This window comes from Canis aureus, chromosome 29, assembly GCF_053574225.1.
Source record: "Canis aureus isolate CA01 chromosome 29, VMU_Caureus_v.1.0, whole genome shotgun sequence".
NCBI classification, from domain to species: Eukaryota; Metazoa; Chordata; class Mammalia; order Carnivora; family Canidae; genus Canis; species Canis aureus.
The window spans coordinates 36183976-36203344 of NC_135639.1; the positions used below are offsets into that span (position 1 = coordinate 36183976).

The window sequence follows — 19369 nt, forward strand, 5'->3', positions numbered from 1 at the left end:
ATCTCCAGTATGTGCTGCATGTACTCTGCTCTTGTGTTCTGGCTGCCCTATCCTTCAGGCCAGTCTTCAGCAGAGGTTCTCCTTGCCTGTTGTGGGTAGCATTTGGTCTCTGTCCTGAGTGTGGGGACTTTGAACTATGCTTTGGTCTGCTTGTGAAATGTGACCTGTCATCACTTCCACTGGAACTGAGGCCTTGCAAAACTCTCTGGTTGGGACACATGGTGTGGACCGAGGTTTATGCTAGTCTTTTGGGGGAGAGGCCCATTGTACCCCTCCCTTCAGTGACTCTGTGTACTGAGGGGTAGGAGAGGGAAATGACACCAGTGGGCTCCTTTGTACCCAGAAAGTTGTGTTTATGAGTGCTGCCTGTTAGGGAACCACTCTGAGAAGAGCAAATTATCCCACTGTGTGCCACAGGTGCTCTTCAGATCTGTTTCTATGCTGCTGTGTACCTCAGGTTGTTTGCCTGCCTTCTGTGTAAGAGCAGCACAGTGCCCTCTGGGTTTTATCCTAGCTGAGTCTGCTGAGTTTTAAAACTCTAGGCTTTGCACCCTGCTGGTTGCAAGAACTCATGAAATACATCCCCTTACTTTCCAGGCAAATAGTTATGGGGAAATGTTCTCCTTGTGCATTCCCCTGTGTGCTTCTCTTTCTCTCTCTCACCCTTCTCTGTGACCATGGCTCCCTCCCCTCTGCAGCAGTCAGAATCTGTTTCTCCCCTAAAACACACCTCCACATTTACTACCTTCTTTGATGTGTCCTTTTCTCTACCTTTCATCGTGGAGTTTTTTCTGTCATTCTTTAGGTCTATTTCTGGGATATTTAGGATGATTTGATAGTATCTAGTTCTATTTATGGGATAAAGCAAGCCTAAGGTCCTCCTACCCTACCACTACCTTCCTCAGGATTTGGGTCTTGCTTTTTTTCTTAATCTGTTCTTAATCTGTTGGTCAGAGTGTTTAGCCCATTTACATTCAAAGTAATTATTGATAGGTATATACTTATTGATATTTTGTTACTTGTTTTATAGTTGTTCTTTAGTCCTTTTCTTCTCTTACTTCTCTCATGGTTTGCTGACTTTCTTAATGATATACCTAGATTCCTTTCTCTTTATTTTTTGCATATTTATTACCAGTTTTTAAAAAATATTTTATTTATTTATTCATGAAAGATGCAGAGCAAGAAGCAGGCTCCCTTCAGGGAGTCGGATGGAAGATTGGATCCAAGACTCCAGGACCATGACCTAAGCCAAAGGCAAATGCTCAACCACTGAGCCACCTAGGCACTCCTCTATTACCAGTTTATGATTAGTGGTTACCATTTATATATAACATCTTATGCATATAATACTCTATGTAAGCTGATGAATGCTTAAGTATAAATACATTGTTTACGCCCCCTGCCCTATGTTTTAGGTATATGATATCATACTTTGTATCCTTTTACTTTGTGACTCTCATGACTGATTTTTATAGATATCTATTTTTATAGATATCTTACTGCTTTTCTGCTTCTTACTTTTCTTACTCCTCCTTATGGTCTTTCTTTTCCATTCAGAGTTCCCTTTAACATTTCTTGTGGGCTGGTTTAGTGGTCATGAATTACTTTAACTTCTGTTTATCTGGGAAACTCTTTACATGTCCTTGTTATTCTGAATGATAGCCTTGGTGGTTAGAGCATTCTTGGCTGCAGGTTTTCTTGTTGCAGAATACATCATGCAACTCCCTTCTGGCCTGCAGAATTTCTGCCAAAAAATTAGCTATAGCCTTATGGGGTTTCCCTTGTACCTAAATGTTTTCTTTTCTCTTGCTGCTTTTAAAATTCTCTCTTTATCACTACTTTTTATCATTTTAGTTACTATGTTTTTGGTGTGGACCTCCTTGGGTTGATTGTTGCTGGAGACACTCTGTGCTTTCTGGATCTAGATTTCTGTTTCCTTCCCCAGATTTGGAAAGTTTTCAGCTATTTCTTGAAATAAAATTTCTGCCTGCTTTTCTCTCTTTTCTCTTTCTGGGATCCTGTAATGTTATTACAATGGATGGTATTGTGAGTTCCCTAACTCATTTTCTTTTTTTTTTTTTAATAATACATTTTTTTATTGGTGTTCAATTTGCCAACATACAGAACAACACCCAGTGCTCATCCCGTCAAGTGCCCCCCTCAGTGCCCGTCACCCATTCACCACCACCCCCCGCCCCCCTTCCCCTCCACCACCCCCAGTTCATTTCCCAGAGTTAGGAGTCTCTATGCTCTGTCTCCCTTTCTGACACTTCCCACCATTTCTTCTCCCTTCCCTTCCATTCCCTTTCACTATTATTTATATTCCCCAAATGAATGAGAACATATAATTTTTGTCCTTCTCCGATTGACTCATTTCACTCAGCATAATACTCTCCAGTTCCATCCACCTTGAAGCAAATGGTGGGTATTCATCGTTTCTGATGCCTGAGTAATATTCCATTGTATACACAAACCACATCTTCTTTATCCATTCATCTTTCGATGGACACCGAGGCTCCTTCCACAGTTTAGCTATTGTGGACATTGCTGCTATAAACATCGGGGTGCAGGTGTCCCGGCATTTCATTGCATCTGTATCTTTGGGGTAAATCCCCAACAGTGCAATTGCTGGGTCATTTTCTTTTTTTTTTATTTATTTATTTATTTATTTATTTATTTATTCATGATAGTCACAGAGAGAGAGAGAGAGAGGCAGAGACACAGGCAGAGGGAGAAGCAGGCTCCATGCACCGGAAGCCCGACGTGGGATTCGATCCCGGGTCTCCAGGATCGCGCCCTGGGCCAAAGGCAGGCGCCAAACCGCTGCGCCACCCAGGGATCCCCGCTGGGTCATTTTCATTTATTATTATTTTTTTCTTTCCTGTTCAGCTTGATTGCTTTTTAATACTCTGTCCTTGAGGTTGATGATTCATTCCTTTACTTCCTCTAGTTTGCTAATTATTCTCTCTAGTCTGTTTTTAATTTCAGTTATTGAATTCCTCATCTCTGATTGGTTCCTTTTTATGTTTTATCTCTTTAAGGGTCTCACAGAAGTCCCCTACTCTTTTCACAAGTCCAGTAAGTATCTTTAAGATCATTACTTTAAATGATCCCTATCAGACTTATTACTCCATTGTGTTTCTCTCTTCCTGTGATTTTTGTCCTGTTCTTTCATTTGGGACATATTCCTCTGTCTTCTCATTTTGTCTACTGTGTCTTTGTGTCTGTTTCTATGTTAGGAGAGTCAGCTACATCTCTGCTCTTGAAAGTAGTGGCCTTATGATGAAGAGTGCCTGCAGTGCAATGTCCCCTGTTCACCAGAACCTGGTACTTCAGGAGTTTCTCCTATGTGTGTTGCATGTGCCCTACTCTTGTAGCATAGTCACATTTGCCTTCAGTCATTTTTGCCAGAGATTCAGTAGCACCAAATTGCCGGGCACTTTCTGTTTGTTGTAACCTGAGAAACTTCTGTTGATGGGGTAGGGGCTGTAGTCAGACCAGATGTATGCCCCCTCCCCCACTGTTGGGGCCACAATCAGACTAGGATGTGTGGTTATCTTCCCCCCTCTCCAGCTCAGGAGTCACTTTGAGTGCTGCTAGCCCCCATTGAGGTTGCTTGCACACTGCCAGGCTTGTGGCACCACTTGGATGGACTCTTGTCAAGGGCTTTTGGATGAGGCAGGTGTGCAGGAGACTGTGGAAGCAGGGCACACAGGTCCACTGTGGGAGGAGGCCTGCAGCTGCCCTTGAAGACTCTTGCTGAGAAAGGCTGAGCCAAAGAAGGCATGTTTGCAGAATATGGGGGCAAGGCATACAATACTGACAAGGTTCACTGCAAGAAGGGACCTGCAGCTGCCTTGAAAAACTCCTGCTGTGAGGCTAGGATAGAGGGGGAGTTTTCTCAGGACAACATGTAGATGGAGCATTCTGTTACAAGCTAGGTGGAAAGTGTTTATGCTGTACTGGTTCCCTCAGGTGTCTGCGTATGTAAGTGGGGGATGGGAGTAGGGAAAAGAAATGGTGACCACCGTCTCTTTCATTCTTGGAGAAGTCTACCAAAGATCCCTGCCCTTCCAACACATGCTATGATATTTGTAAATGACTGCCCCTCCTGTATTCCTTAGTCATTTTTCAAGCTGTTGCTTCTATGCAGTATCCCAGTAGGGCTGTTTTTTGTGCTATCACTTCAAGGTTGGGGACTCAGATGATCCCCTTGGCTCTCTCAGAGGTAAGTCTGCCGATTTTTAAAGTTCTAGCTGTTAAGCCTCATTGATTATTAGTACCCTTGGTTTTCAAAGCCTGATGTTATGGGTATTTTTCTTTCCCATGGGAGTCCCCTGCTGGGGTGCCTGGTGTGGGGTCTGGTCCTGTATCCTCTCTGCATCCATGGCATCCCTCCCTGCTATGGACAGTCCGTCCCATGGGTCATTTTAGCTCCTGACCACATCTCTGCCCTCTTTGTCCTGGGTTCTTCTCTACGTGTATCTGTGGAGAGTCTGTTCTGTCAGTCTTCTGGTCATTTTCTGGGTTATTTACACTGATGTGGATGTTATCTAATTGTATTTCTGGGACAAGACAAGATCAGGATCCTCCTACTCCACCATCATTTCAGAAGTCCCCTACTGATTCCGTCTTAAGCTTTGTTTCACATCTGTAGTCAAACACCATTTTAGTTTTTCATTTTAGTTATTAGGCTTAAAAATTTTAGACACTATTTGGTTCTTTTTCAAATCTGCATGATCACTCTATTTTCCTATTATTTATGTATGCCAAGTTTATCTTTATTTTTCCAATATTTAAGCACAGTTAATTTAAAATCTGCTCTTCCAGTTTTAATACCAGACTTTGTGGATCTTTTTCTGTTGTCTTTTGTTTCTATGTCCATGTGTCCTCAGCTTTATTTTACTCTTTGTCATTGAAGATAGGTATTTGTAATGATACTTTGAGGCTTGGTATGAAGACTTACATCTCCAGGGAAGATTTGATTTCACTTCTGGTTGGCCCTTGAGGGCAGTCATATGTTGGAATCACTTTTTGAGAGGTAATTTATTTATTTATGACCAAGTTTTATTTTTTTTCCAGCGTTTTTGTTTTGTTTTCCCCTTCTCCATGGTGTAATTCTACTTACAATTTTCTTTGGGAGTGGGCATGCAATTCTCTTTGTGAGGAGTAATTGGAACACATTTAATTATTTCATCTCTGGCTGAAGAGTTAGTCTTTTGAGGTCTGTCTTTAATGTGAGGAAAATCCCCTACTGGTTTTTGTACCTTAAGAAAGCTTTAAATTTTTGCTTCTCTTTTTTTTCCTGTATGAAACTGTCAAATCTGTGGTTTAAATTTGGGAGGTTTGATAAGTGCTGTATGAGCAAAAGAAGCTTCAATGATCCAGTTAACAGGATTTAGAATTTTCTAATATCTTAACTATCTTTTCAATTCTTCTATGCACTTGAGGTTTTAAAAAAATTCATTTTGTGCAGTATTTTTAGTTTTTTTTCAGCAAGAGAATGGGTTTGATAATGTAGCCCACCATTTTCTCTGAAATGGAATTTCTTACTCAGAATTTTATTATAATTCTAACAAAGAAATTTCCTCCTTCCTACCTGAATGGCTTCATTTAAACTCATTTTGTCTAGTCTGTCTAGTCTTGGAATCTTAATCAAGAACACAAAGTCTATTCTTAATAAATGAGGCTATGTTCACTGCCTTGAAAAAATTCTTCCTGTTTTCTGTTTTTATTTTGACAGATTTATTAAGAGTATTGTTCCTGAAAGCTCCATCACACAGAACCTATGAGTTAAAATAGGAATCCTCCTATTTCTCTTTAGTGGAATTATCATTCAATCAAGATTTTACTTTCATCTTCAGCAAATCAACCTTTAATTAGTAGATAGCATTAGAACTAGTTACGAGCTTTACAGTATAGTTGGTAGTAAGGAATACTCTCCTCCAGAAAAGAAAGGGAGATGGAAGTTGACCAGTCAAGATCAGCAGGGTCCATTAAATATCACTTTAACGACATCCTATATTTCATGAATTGGAATCTCTGGGGAACTTTTTAAGTACAAGAGCTATTTCATTTGTTCCTTAATTTAATCCTCATAGCCAACCAGAAGGTGAATATCAGTATCCCCCATTTCATCAATGAGAAAATTGAATCTCAGAAAAGTTAAGTGACTCGACAAGGTCAGACAGCTAGAAAGAAGAATGGTAGGGACTCAGAGCCAAGTTTTTGGTCTCTAGGTTTAGACCTCTAACCCCTATCCTCCTATCCCAGAGGTATATACTATAAAGTTGTTGGTATATCAGAAATACTAGACAAAATAAGAAAGTCCAATGCAAAATACTAAGAATATTATCAAAATAATATTTTAAACATGGGCTGGAATAATATGCTTCCCTAAAACAAGTATTAGTCACCCATTATTTTTACTTGGCAGTTACAAAACAAAATTAACTTGCACAAATAATAACACTATTCTATTAAAAATGCCATACATTCTTGACATTGCTTGGATTTAGTACCTATTGGCTACTGATTGTAATTTAGGCTTCTAACCTTAATAATTAGTCAATTTTTACTTGATCCCACCTAACTCTCTGCCTCATTTTCAAGCCTACGAGTTGCTGTAGGTATTTCAAGTGTCTTGTACTTTTTAGAAAAAAAAAAGATTTTATTAATTTATTCATGAGAAACACAGAGAGAGAGAGAGAGACAGAGAGAGAGACAGAGAGAGAGAGAGGCAGAGATACCGGCAGAGAGAGAAGCAGGCTCCATGCAGGGAGCCTGACGTGGGACTCATTCTGCGTCTCCAGGATCACGCCCTGGGCTGAAGGCGGTGCTAAACTGCTGAACCATCCGGGCTGCCCATGTGTCTTGTACTTTATTTATTTAAAAAAAAATTTTTTTATTGGTGTTCAATTTGCCAACATATAGAATAACACCCAATGCTCATCCCATCAAGTGCCCCCCTCAGTGCCTGTCACCCAGTCACCCCTAACCCCGCCCACCTCCCTTTCTACTACCCCTTGTTCGTTTCCCAGAGTTAGGAGTCTCATATTCTATCTCCCTTTCTGATATTTCCCACTCAATTTTTCTGCTTTTCCCTTTATTCCCTTTCACTATTTTCATATTCCCCAAATAAATGAGAACATATATGTTTGTCCTTCTCCGATTGACATTTCACTCAGCATAATACCCTCCAGTTCCATCCACGTCGAAGCAAATGGTGGGTATTCGTCGTTTCTAATCGCTGAGTAATATTCCATTGTATACATAAACCACATCTTCTTTATCCATTCATCTTTCGATGGACACCGAGGCTCCTTCCACAGTTTGGCTATTGTGGACATTGCTGCTATAAACATCCGGGTTTATGCAGGTGTCCCGGCGTTTCACTGCATCCGTATCTTTGGGGTAAATCCCCAGCAGTGCAATTGCTGGGTCGTAGGGCAGATCTATTTTTAACTCTTTGAGGACCCTCCACACAGTTTTCCAGAGTGGCTGCACCAGTTCACATTCCCACCAACAGTGCAAGAGGGTTCCCTTTTCTCCACATCCTCCAACATTTGTGTTTTCCTGCCTTGTTAACGTTCCCCATTCTCACTGGTGTGAGGTGGTATCTCATTGTGGTTTTGATTTGTATTTCCCTGATGGCAAGTGATGCGGAGCATTTTCTCATGTGTGTGTTGGCCATGTCTAGGTCTTCCTCTGTGAGATTTCTCTTCATGTCTTTTGCCCATTTCATGACTGGATTGTTTGTTTCTTTGGTGTTGAGTTTAATCAGTTCTTTATAGATCTTGGATACTAGCCCTTTATCTGATATGTCATTTGCAAATATCTTCTCCCATTCTGTAGGTTGTCTTTGAGTTTTGTTGACTGTATCCTTTGCTGTGCAAAAGCTTCTTATCTTGATGAAATAGTTCATTTTTGCTTTTGTTTCTTTTGCCTTCGTGGATGTATCTTGCAAGAAGTTACTGTGGCCGAGTTCAAAAAGGGTGTTGCCTGTGTTCTCCTCTAGGATTTTGATGGAATCTTGTCTCACATTTAGATCTTTCATCCATTTTGAGTTTATCTTTGTGTATGGTGAAAGAGAGTGGTCTAGTTTCATTCTTCTGCATGTGGATGTCCAAATTTCCCAGCACCATTTATTGAAGAGACTGGTTTTTTTTTTTGTTTGTTTGTTTGTTTGTTTTTCCAGTGGATAGTCTTTCCGCCTTTGTAGAATATTAGTTGACCATAAACCTTCTCTTTTGGCTTTTGTGTCTTGGGAGGTTTTTGCCATCACTTGCCATCAGGGAAATACAAATCAAAACCACAATGAGATACCACCTCACATCAGTGAGAATGACAAAAATTAACAAGACAGGAAACAACGAATGTTGGAGAGGATGTGAAGAAGTAAAAACCCTCTTGCACTTTGGTGGGAGTGCAAACTGGTACAGCCACCCTGGAAAACAGTGTGGAGGTTCCTCAAGAAGTTAAAAATAGAGCTACCCTACGACCCAGAAATTGCACTACTGGACATTTACCCCAAAGATATTGATGTACTGAAATGAGTGGACACCTGCACCCCAGTGTCTATAGCAGCAATGTCCACAATAGCCAAACTGTAGAAGGAGCCATGATTTCCTTTGATGGATGAATGCATAAAGAAGATGTGGTCTATATATACAATGGAATATTACTCAGCCATCAGAAAAGACAAATATCCACCATTTGCTTTTTGTGGGTGGAACTCGAAGGTATTATGCTGAATGAAGTAAGTCAATTAGAGAAAGACAATCATCATATGGTTTGTTTCACTCATATGTGAAATATAAGAAATAGTGAAAGAGATTATAAGGGAAAGGAGGGGAACTGAGTGGGAAAAATTAGAGAGGAAGACAAACCATGAGAGACTCCTAACTCTGGGAAATGAACAAAGGGTTGTGGAAGGGGAGGTGTGGGAGGGTTGGGGTAACTGGGTGACGGGCACTGAGGAGGGCACTTGATGGGATGAGCACTGGGTGTGATACTATATGTTGGCAAATCGAACTCCAATAAAAGTATACCAAAATGTAAAATAAATAAATGAATAAAAAATAAATTTTAAATAATTTTTTAAAGTTTGTCAATTCTGTTTCTTTTCAAAAAATCAACTTTAATTTCATTGATATTTTTTTATTTTTTTATTCTCTAGTTCTGCTCTAAAGTTCATTATTTCCTTCCTTATGCTAACTACTGGCTTAATGTATACATATTTTCCTAATATGTTCAGTACTCTTCAGGTGCTTCTTGACTATTCTCAATGATAGGAAGCTGGTTTTACTTTTTTCTCCTGTTTGTCATTAAGAAAAATTTCTGAAAGTTTAATTCTTGTAAATTTTCTTAATGTGTATTAAAAATCAAATACATTTAAAATGAATGTTTTTATGAGCTCTTCTATTTTTAAGCATTATAGCAAACATTAATGTCTAATGCAGTTTATGGTTGATGACCACTTATTTGATTTTCCAACAATTTATATGTTCATTTTCATTAATATACTTTAATTCTTTTCCCCAAATTTTTATGTTAACTAGAATAACTTTAAAATAATCATGCCACGTTAATAAAATACATATTTCAATGAAATGTTAAGAAAATTAGAATTTCAAAAGAAATGTATCTTAAAGGGTTTGAATACTTTTCAGTTGAGATATGAAACTGAAGAAAATGACAGGCCCAAATGGGGTCACTTGTGTTAAGGCCCCACATTAGTAAACCAAGACTTCATACCTAAACTGAGCAAAATTTCAAACCACCCCTCCACCCTGCCATGGTTGTAAACTTTACAGCTTAAATTGAATGTCCTGGTTGATACTAGGAAGACAACCTTGCCTAAAACAATTCTTTCTTTGCCAAGAATTGCCTTTTTCTGCTCCTTCTGTCTTTAAAAACCTTACCTCTTCTGCAGCTTGATAGAACTTCCTCTAGATGCGATGCTGCCCAAAACATGAATCATTAAAGCCAATGAGATATTCAAAATTTTTAAACAAATTTTATATGGTAGTTTGATAAAATATGATAAAATTTTATATGGTAGTTTGATAAAATGGCATAAAATAGATTTGCTGCACTATTAAAGTTCTTTCAACCAGTTTTTCCTTTGTTCATTGGTTAGTGGTCCATGCCAGTGATCTATCATCATGTTAAGTGTAACCTTTAATAATTTGCAAAGATAAAATTGTTTTTGAGGTTTCACAACTTGAGAAAACATGTTTCTTGAGAATTATCTAAGCACTCAAGGATAGATTTGAACATTTCAGACTTTGAAAGAGATTGGTGTTTACCTTTTCCTTATGACAATTCAGGAAGGCCAGTAAGCTAAGGAAGTTAGTCAAGACAGCACAGCAATTAGTGTCAGGGACAGAAGTGGAAGCCAGCACTCCTAAATCCAATGTTTGCTCTGCTTTACTATGTATGTGAGATGAGAGATCTAAATTTAAAAATAAGGCTTGTGTAGGTCTCTCTAGCAGTGTTCTGTAAACTATAGCCCATAGGTCAAATACAGTTTGTCTGTTTTTATGAATAGCTTACTTGTAGCAGAGATATTCTGTTATAAAGTGTCTATGGCTGCTCACATTCTGCATTGACAGAGTTGAATATAGTTTACCCTTGAACAATGAGGGGAGTGGTTAGGGGTGCACACAGTCAAAAATCCATGTATACCCAAAAGCATAAGATACCTAGGAATAAACCTAACCAAAGATGTAAAGGATCTATACCCTAAAAACTACAGAACACTTCTGAAAGAAATTGAGGAAGACACAAAGAGATGGAAAAATATTACATGCTCATGGATTGGCAGAATTAATATTGTGAAAATATCAATGTTACCCAGGGCAATATACACGTTTAATGCAATCCCTATCAAAATACCATGGACTTTCTTCAGAGAGTTAGAACAAATTATTTTAAGATTTATGTGGAATCAGAAAAGACCCCGCATAGCCAGGGGAATTTTAAAAAAGAAAACCATAGCTGGGGGCATCACAATGCCAGATTTCAGGTTGTACTACAAAGCTGTGGTCATCAAGACAGTGTGGTACTGGCACAAAAACAGACACATAGATCAATGGTACAGAATAGAGAATCCAGAAGTGGACCCTCAACTTTATGGTCAACTAATATTCGATAAAGGAGGAACGACTATCCATTGGAAGAAAGACAGTCTCTTCAATAAATGGTGCTGGGGAAATTGGACATCCACAAGCAGAAGAATGAAATTAGACCACTCTCTTTCACCATACACAAAGATAAACTCAAAATGGATGAAAGATCTAAATGTGAGACAAGATTCCATCAAACTCCTAGAGAAGAACACAGGCAACACCCTTTTTGAACTCGGCCACAGTAACTTCTTGCAAGATACATCCATGAAGGCAAAAGAAACAAAAGCAAAAAGGAACTATTGGGACTTCATCAAGATAAGAAGCTTTTGCACAGCAAAGGATACAGTCAACAAAACTAAAAGACAACCTACAGAATGGGAGAAGATATTTGCAAATGACGTATCCGATAAAGGGCTAGTTTTCAAGATCTATAAAGAAATTATTAAACTCAACACCAAAGAAGCAAACAATCCAATCATGAAATGGGCAAAAGACATGAAGAGAAATCTCACAGAGGAAGACATAGACATGGCCAACAGGCACATGAGAAAATGCTCTGCATCACTTGCCATCAGGAAAATACACATCAAAACCACAATGAGATACCACCTCACACCAGTGAGAATGGGGAAAATGAACAAGGCAGGAAACCACAAATGTTGGAGACGATGCGGAGAAAAGGGAACCCTCTTACACTGTTGGTGGGAATGTGACCTGGTGCAGCCACTCCGGAAAACTGTGTGGAGGTTCCTCAAAGAGTTAAAAATAGACCTGCCCTACGACCCAGCAATTGCACTGTTGGGGATTTACCCCAAAGATACATATGCAATGAAACGCAGGGACACCTGCACCCCGATGTTTATAGCAGCAATGGCCACAATAGCCAAGCTGTGGAAGGAGCCTCGGTGTCCATCGAAAGATGAATGGATAAAGAAGATGTGATTTATGTATACAATGGTATATTACTCAGCTATTAGAAATGACAAATACCCACCATTTGCTTCGACGTGTATGGAACTGGAGGGTATTATGCTGAGTGAAGTAAGTCAATCGGAGAAGGACAAACAGTGTATGTTCTCATTCACTTGGGGAATATAAATAATAGTGAAAGGGAATATAAGGGAAGGGAGAAGAAATGTGTGGGAAATATCAGAAAGGGAGACAGAACGTAGACTCCTAACTCTGGGAAACGAACTAGGGGTGGTAGAAGGGGAGGAGGGCGGGGGGTGAGAGTGAATGGGTGACGGGCACTGGGGGTTATTCTGTATGTTGGTAAATTGAATACCAATAAAAAATAAATTAAAAAATAAATAAATAAATAAATAAATAAATAAATAAATAAATAAATTTGTAAAAAACAAAAAACAAAAAATAGGTAAATAAAATCCCCAAATTAGATATTTAATGGTGTCACAGTACACAAAGCAATGGCTTAGACATATTTTCAATCACCCTTTGTGAAACTACAGTAATGATTTTATTGAGATTCTGTGTGTGTATGTGTATATGTGTATGTGTGTGTTATCTGAAGGGAACAGCCAGAGTTCTATGAGATATGTTTCTTTGCAATAAATAGCATCTTATTAGAAAAAAAAATCCATGTATAAATTTTGACTTTCCAAAAGGTTAACTACTAAGAGCCTACTGTTGACGAGAAGCCTTATCAATAACATAAACCTAAAGCCTACTCAATAACATATTCTGTCTCCCTTTCTGATAATCAAGATAAAAAGCTTCTGCACAGCAAAAGAAACAAACTCTTAGCTAGACTAATACTCAAAAGCTGAAATGAAACAGAAGACATAACTGATGCCACAGAAATAAAAATAAGAGATTATGAACAATTGTATGCCAACAAATCAGATAGCCTAGAAGAAATGAATTCCTAGAAAGACAGAACCAATTAAGACTGAATAATGAATAGAAAATCTGAACAGACCAATAACAAACAAGAATATTGAATAAGTAATCAAAAGTCTCCCAATAAAGAAATATCCAGGGCCGAGTGGTTTTCTTTGCTGAATTCTACCAAACACTTAAAGAAGAATGAATGCCCATCCTCCTCAAACTTATTCAAGAATTGAAGACAGAATACTTCCAAATTCATTTTAGGAAGTCGGCATTACCTTGACACCAAAGCCAGACAGAGACACTACAAGAAAACTGCGGGCCCATATCCCTGATGAACATAAATGCAAAAAATTCTCAACAAAATACTAGCAAACTCATTTCAGAGCAACATTAAAAGGATCATAAGAAATGCATACATTGCCTGAGGGTTTGGAATCATCAATCCTAAAGATAATTTCTAGTTTTACAAATTTATAATGCCAACCAACTGGTTATTCTATTTCTTGAATATATTAACAGAAGCATTTTTTGAAAATGTTCTTTGTGGGCAAAGTAAAGTAGAGAATACTCATCAGATGCTGAGACACAAATGAGAAAAATGAAAAGATACAGACCTTTTAATAAAGGGAGGAGACACTCTTAGAGATTTTCACAGAGGAGGTAACTAGCAGGTCCAGAGGCCTGACTCACAGCTGGTTACTGGCATAGCTGAAACTAGAGCTTCTCATTCTAGGCTTCCTCTCCACTTTACCACTTTGAGCCTATTTAAATAGAGAAAAGTAACACAAATAATATAGATAAGGCCCAAATGTTATGCTACAAGCAAAAAATCAGGGCTTTCTTCAAGACATGCACACAGAGCTACTCAAAGCATGCTGCTTGAAAGAAGCGAAAGGAGAGGGAAGCAGGGACAATGCTTCACAACAACAATTAACTGTCGACAAGGGCAGTTTTATATATTCTCTCGATTTGGAAACAGAAAAATGTAAGAAGTCTAGTTCATTCACAGATATCACTCATTCAGAAAATATTTCATGGCACCTACTGTGGGCAATTGCTGGGCCAAGTCCTGAAAATATGTTAAACAAGGAATGTGTGTCCCTGGCCCTCCAGAAGCATACAGTCCAATAAAAGGAGACAGATGTTTGGTTTAGCAAAAACAAAAGTAGAAGAGTGATTTTAGAGAGAGCAGACACTACAATGCCTTGTAGTGTATGGGGAGAGATTGACGTAGTCAAGGAGTCACAACACAAGACTTGCTGGAGGAAGTGGTATTCCTCAAAGCCAAAGGGGTGTTACAATCAGGCATGCAAAGGAGAAGGAAAGGAGTTCTAGATGAGAAATCTTTCTCTGTTACCATCTCTCGACTTCTCTGAAGACTTAACAGAATTGGTGTTTTTTCTTCCTGGGGTTTTGCAACATCACCAGCCATGCTTTTTCAATCTTCTATGCAGGATTGGCCTCTATACAACATCTTAATGTTGCTCAGCTCCACAGTCCTCCCTGGTCTACATTTTTACATTTAGTGACTTCTATCCAGATCACTAGCCTGATTTCCAGACCCAATCTGGTCACTGAACCACATGTGTCCAACCACGTATTTCAAATCTGTTGTTTATAACACATTTCAAACAGAATATGGCTTACCTGGGGTAGCCCTCCACCTTTCTTCCACTTCGTGTGTTGAGTATACAAGTGCTTGGAACACACTAATGTTAATAAAGGAGCCAAGGTTGGTAAGGATAAAAAGGGAGACATATTTTAGCGCAGACACCAAAGATGAGTGGTATTTCACTATGTATCAAAGGAGAAAAACCGTATTTCAAACCAATGACATTTTTCTCTATTTCTACTTTGTTTGTCTCTCTTAACAATAAATATCCCTAATAAGGCATAGATGATTTGTAAAAATTCCTTATTCTTTTGTATGTAGCCTAAATTTTTATAAAACCACTAACTATATTCATTCTTAGTAATGAAGTAATCTTTTCAAAGAAACATGCATGAACCTGGATCACTGGGAGAATGTCAGTGATGCGAATGACTCCAGGTACAGACATTAGTTCCTGGAGACTACACTCAGTTTTTCATGGTTCCTCCACTCTACATAGCTGGATGTGTAAAACCAAAGAATTACTGAAGCAATCTGAGTTGTTATGAAAGCAAAAGGCAGCAAAATTGGTTTGCTAACTTTTTTGAATTCCTAGGTATTTGGCCTTACCCTTCAGTCAAAAAGAAGTCTGATTTTTTAACCTAACCACATCCTTCACTGACAGCTTTTTGTTGCAAATACAAAATGCAATAATGAGAAGAGTGAACAGTTCAACTCTCAGACTGATTTATAATGACAGTTTTCTGATACAATGGAAATGAATTGAACAGATTCTGTGAAGTGAAAATCCCCAATTATGTTGTTCCCTTGTATTAATTAAACAGGTGCTAGGGAGTTTTCAAAGTACCACCTCCAAGACCTCTGTTGTACAGAATTACTTACAGTTGTTAAATGTTGTGCTCTTCTCAATGCAAGCAAAGACACAAATCCTGATCAAGCATCTACAAGGTACAAAGTATAACTCTGCTTGGACTCCCTTGAGGAGTTCTACTAATCCTGACATGCTTCTTGTATTTTACCAAATTTTTGTTAAGAAAAATAGTCTGCTTTGGAGGGCTTCCAATATTTATCAAAAATGCTACCAAAAAATTAAAAATCTTAGCCTGTTTCACCACTATTGCCCTATTCCAGTATTCACAGAAGGAAAAGATTATCACTGGGTTCTGCAAGCATAAAGGAAATTATTCCTATTTATAGATGAGGATTTAAGGTCTCTCAGAAACTAAAGCATCTCATCCACACCCAGGAGTTAAACTAATCTAAGTTTGTGACTTCAAAAACCTATAGCTTTTGACAAAACTTCACTCTTGATTTCCAGAATCTAAGAAACTAGTCAGTATTTTTTCTTCATTATCTTTCAAACGTTTTACAACAAAACTTGTCTCATCTTCAACAAAGCTATTCTTCCATCTATATTCTCTTCTTCTTTGAATGAATATCCAATATCTCCAATCAGAAGCCAAGAAATTGTCCTAGAATCTTTTTCCTTACCCTTCATATTTGGTCCACCAAGCCCTTTGAATTTCTCTACCTAAATATGCCTAGAATCCCTCCTTCCTCTCCACAGGCCAAATCTGCCATGCCAGTTCAGGCCCTCATCGTATTTCATCTAAACAACTGACTATAGCTTCATTAATAGTTGTTTTTCTTCTAGCCACATCCCTTCTCCCCCATCACAGTCATACAGTCATCAAAGCCTGAGCTACATACTGCCATGGGATTTATCTTTCTAAATCAGAATTGTGATCACATTGCTACTATTTCAAAGTTCTTTAATGGCTTCCTATCCCTACAGAATTTTACCCAAACTCCTTTGCATGGCTTACAAGACTCTTTTTGATCTGGCATCCTGCCTCTTCTCTTACCAGCCTTAACTTATATATCCCTGACTACTTTATCTTCTAATTCTCAGAAAATGCCTTCACTCACTCAAGTCTCCAGGCCCGTACACATCTGGCTTATTCTTTGCTTAGAATCCTGACCACTTCCTGCCTGGCTATGAAACTCTGATTTTAATTCAAGTCTAAACTCATACAGTATCCTCCTATATAAACCTTGACTCCTGAGATCTCACTATCTTCCTTTCTCTCTATATTGATTTTATTAAAAATATAATCACTCTCCTTGCATAATGATTTTTTTTCTCTATAGGCCTGTCTCCTACTAGGTTATACATTCTTTGAAGTTAAGATCCTTGCAACTTTATCACTTCTAAAAGTGCCTGCCATGTGGTCAGATGCAGTATTTTTTAAGACATTGACTTGAATGAATGAATGAAAATGTGTATGGAAATACAAGGTTGATTTGAAAAAATAATCATTTTTGCCTCAACTCCTTTTCAACTCTATCACCTATATTATTCCAGGGGCCTAAGGCCCCTTGGAAATTGGACATCTAGATCCTGCCTCCTGGTTAAAGTTCCTTAAAGATTGTTTTATGACATTTCCTGTAGGAAGGGGCAAGGGTAAATGGGAATAATAGATGTGGGAATGCAAAGATATATTTTGCTTCGGTCATCTCCAGAGTCCCCTTTAGTTCTGTCATGTGTATGTATCTGCCACATGCCAAGGCAAATTTGTGTTAATAAATGATTTCAGGTCATTTATCAGACAGCACAATTGTCTGGATTTCATGAACACTAAGAGGGAAGTTAAGAACTGAGTGAGGAAAATCACATGAAGCAAATCTGTATCCTCCTGTGAAGAACCAGTTTACAAAATTGGAATGTTCTTTTTACTCTTTGTACTGGAGATCTGCCCACTGCTGGACAAATCAGTGCCAGAATAGGGGATGTGCCCATCATAGAGTTGGGCACAACTCTATGTGCCTCATAGAGGCATAGAGGATGTGCCTCATAGAGTTGTTTTGAGGAACAAATGGGTTAATCATAGGAAGTATACCTGGTATATAGATAATAAGCACTCAAAATATTACCTGTTGTTATTACAGCTCTTTTTTGGTTTTATTGAACCTAAACTTCAGAGTTAGGCAACATGGTAGTTTCCTATTATTGTTATAACAGACTGTTACAAATTTAGTGGCTTAAAATGGCACAAACTTATTATCTTAAAGTAATGGGGATCAGAAATCCAAAATGGAGCTCAATAGGATAAAATCAAGGTGTCAACAGGGCTAATGTCATTCTAGGGGCTCTGGAGGATAATCTCCTTTGACTTTCCAGCTTCCAGACACTGCTTGCATTCCTCGGTTTCTGGTCCCTTCTTCCATCTTCAAAGCAAGGCAACATTATCCAATCTCTCTCTGTTTCTGACTCTCCAGCCTCCCTCTTTCCCTATTTTACTAATAAGAATTCGCATGATTCCATTGGGCTCACTCAGATAACTCAGGATAACTTCCCCATCTCAAGGCCCTTAACTTAATCACATCTATAAAATCCCTTTTACCATGTAAGGTGATATATTCATAGCTTCTGGGAATTTGAACATGGACATCCTTGGGGGACTATTATTCTGTGTATCAAGGGCAAGTTATATAAATAGGCAAGAATGGTTTTGTATAGGAGGGAATCGTGTGGACTGCTTGTGCCTTACCTAAAGAAAATCATGTTTTTAAAAAATATTAGAGTAGACAAACCAATACATCCAAGATCTGACTTGCATGAAGGCACTGGTTAAGGATCCCTGCTCTATGACACTTCATTGCTTGGTTAGACCAGGTCTACATGAACCAAAGAAAGTGGTAACTGCCAGAGTCTGTGTTACCTAAGAGCCCTAGATAATTCGAGATGTCTTTCTCATAATGAAACAACTTAAGTTTCCATCAAAATTCATGTAGTCTGCTTCCTACATGCTTTAAATACCTGGCCATGGGAAATGACCCAGTTTTTATCTCTCTCTGTTGACTACTTCGAATTAAACTCTTTAGCAGCCAATAACTGCTGGAGTCATACCAACAGGTGCTTCATCCTACACTTCTATTTTATGTCTCTTTTTTAGACATTACACCTGGTTGACTTGGAGATCCTCCAGGGATGGCATCTGTTACCACTGTCTCTCTTGAAATACAGACCCACGGTTGTTGATCTGCAAATGTTGATGAAAACCCAAACTGTATTTGTCTCTGTTGTCTCATGGCTTTGCCACCATATGCTAAATCAAATTACACTTCACAGTTGGCAGCTGAAAGAAATGAAGAAATAGTCAATGCAAAGATATCTTCCTTGGCATCACTGGGGATGTAAAATATTAAATCTACCTATCTATTTCTTTTTATTAGTCTGTTATCATTGTTAACATGGAAAGTGGCTCTTTAAAATGAGCGCTGGAGGGATTACAAGCTCGTGCAGCTACTGTGGAAAACAATTTGGAAGTTCCTCAAAAAATTAAAAATAGAACTACCGTATGATCCAGTAATTCCACTACTGGGTATTTACCCCAAGTAATTGAAAACACTAGTTCAAAAAGATACGTGCACCCCTATGTTTATTGCAGCATTATTTATAATAGTCAAGTTATGAGAGCAATCTAAGTATCCATCCATAGATGAATGGGTAAAGAAGATGTGCTACACAAACATACACAAACATACGATATTACTCAGCCTAAAAAAAAAAAAAATCTTACCATTTGTAACATGCATGGATGGATCTAGAGGGTATAACGTTAAGTGCAATGAGTCAGAAAAAGACAATCATACGATTTCATTCATATGTGGAATTTAAGAAACAAAACAAATGAAAAAAAAAAAAAAAGAGACAAACCAAAGAACAGACCCTTAAATATAGAGAACAAACTGATGGTTCCAGAGAGAAGGT

The 19369-nt window shown here is 38.4% G+C and overlaps 1 long non-coding RNA gene across 4 annotated transcripts in view; it reads left to right on the forward strand.

The window, feature by feature from the left end:
- Window positions 1-18805, forward strand: part of LOC144300836 (uncharacterized) — a 176375-nt gene extending 157570 nt beyond the window's left edge. For all 4 annotated transcript variants that reach the window (XR_013367605.1, XR_013367606.1, XR_013367608.1 and 1 more), the window contains one exon: window positions 18552-18805. This is a non-coding gene — a long non-coding RNA (uncharacterized LOC144300836). The remainder of the gene's footprint in view (window positions 1-18551) is intronic.
- The last annotated feature ends 564 nt before the right edge of the window (window positions 18806-19369 follow it).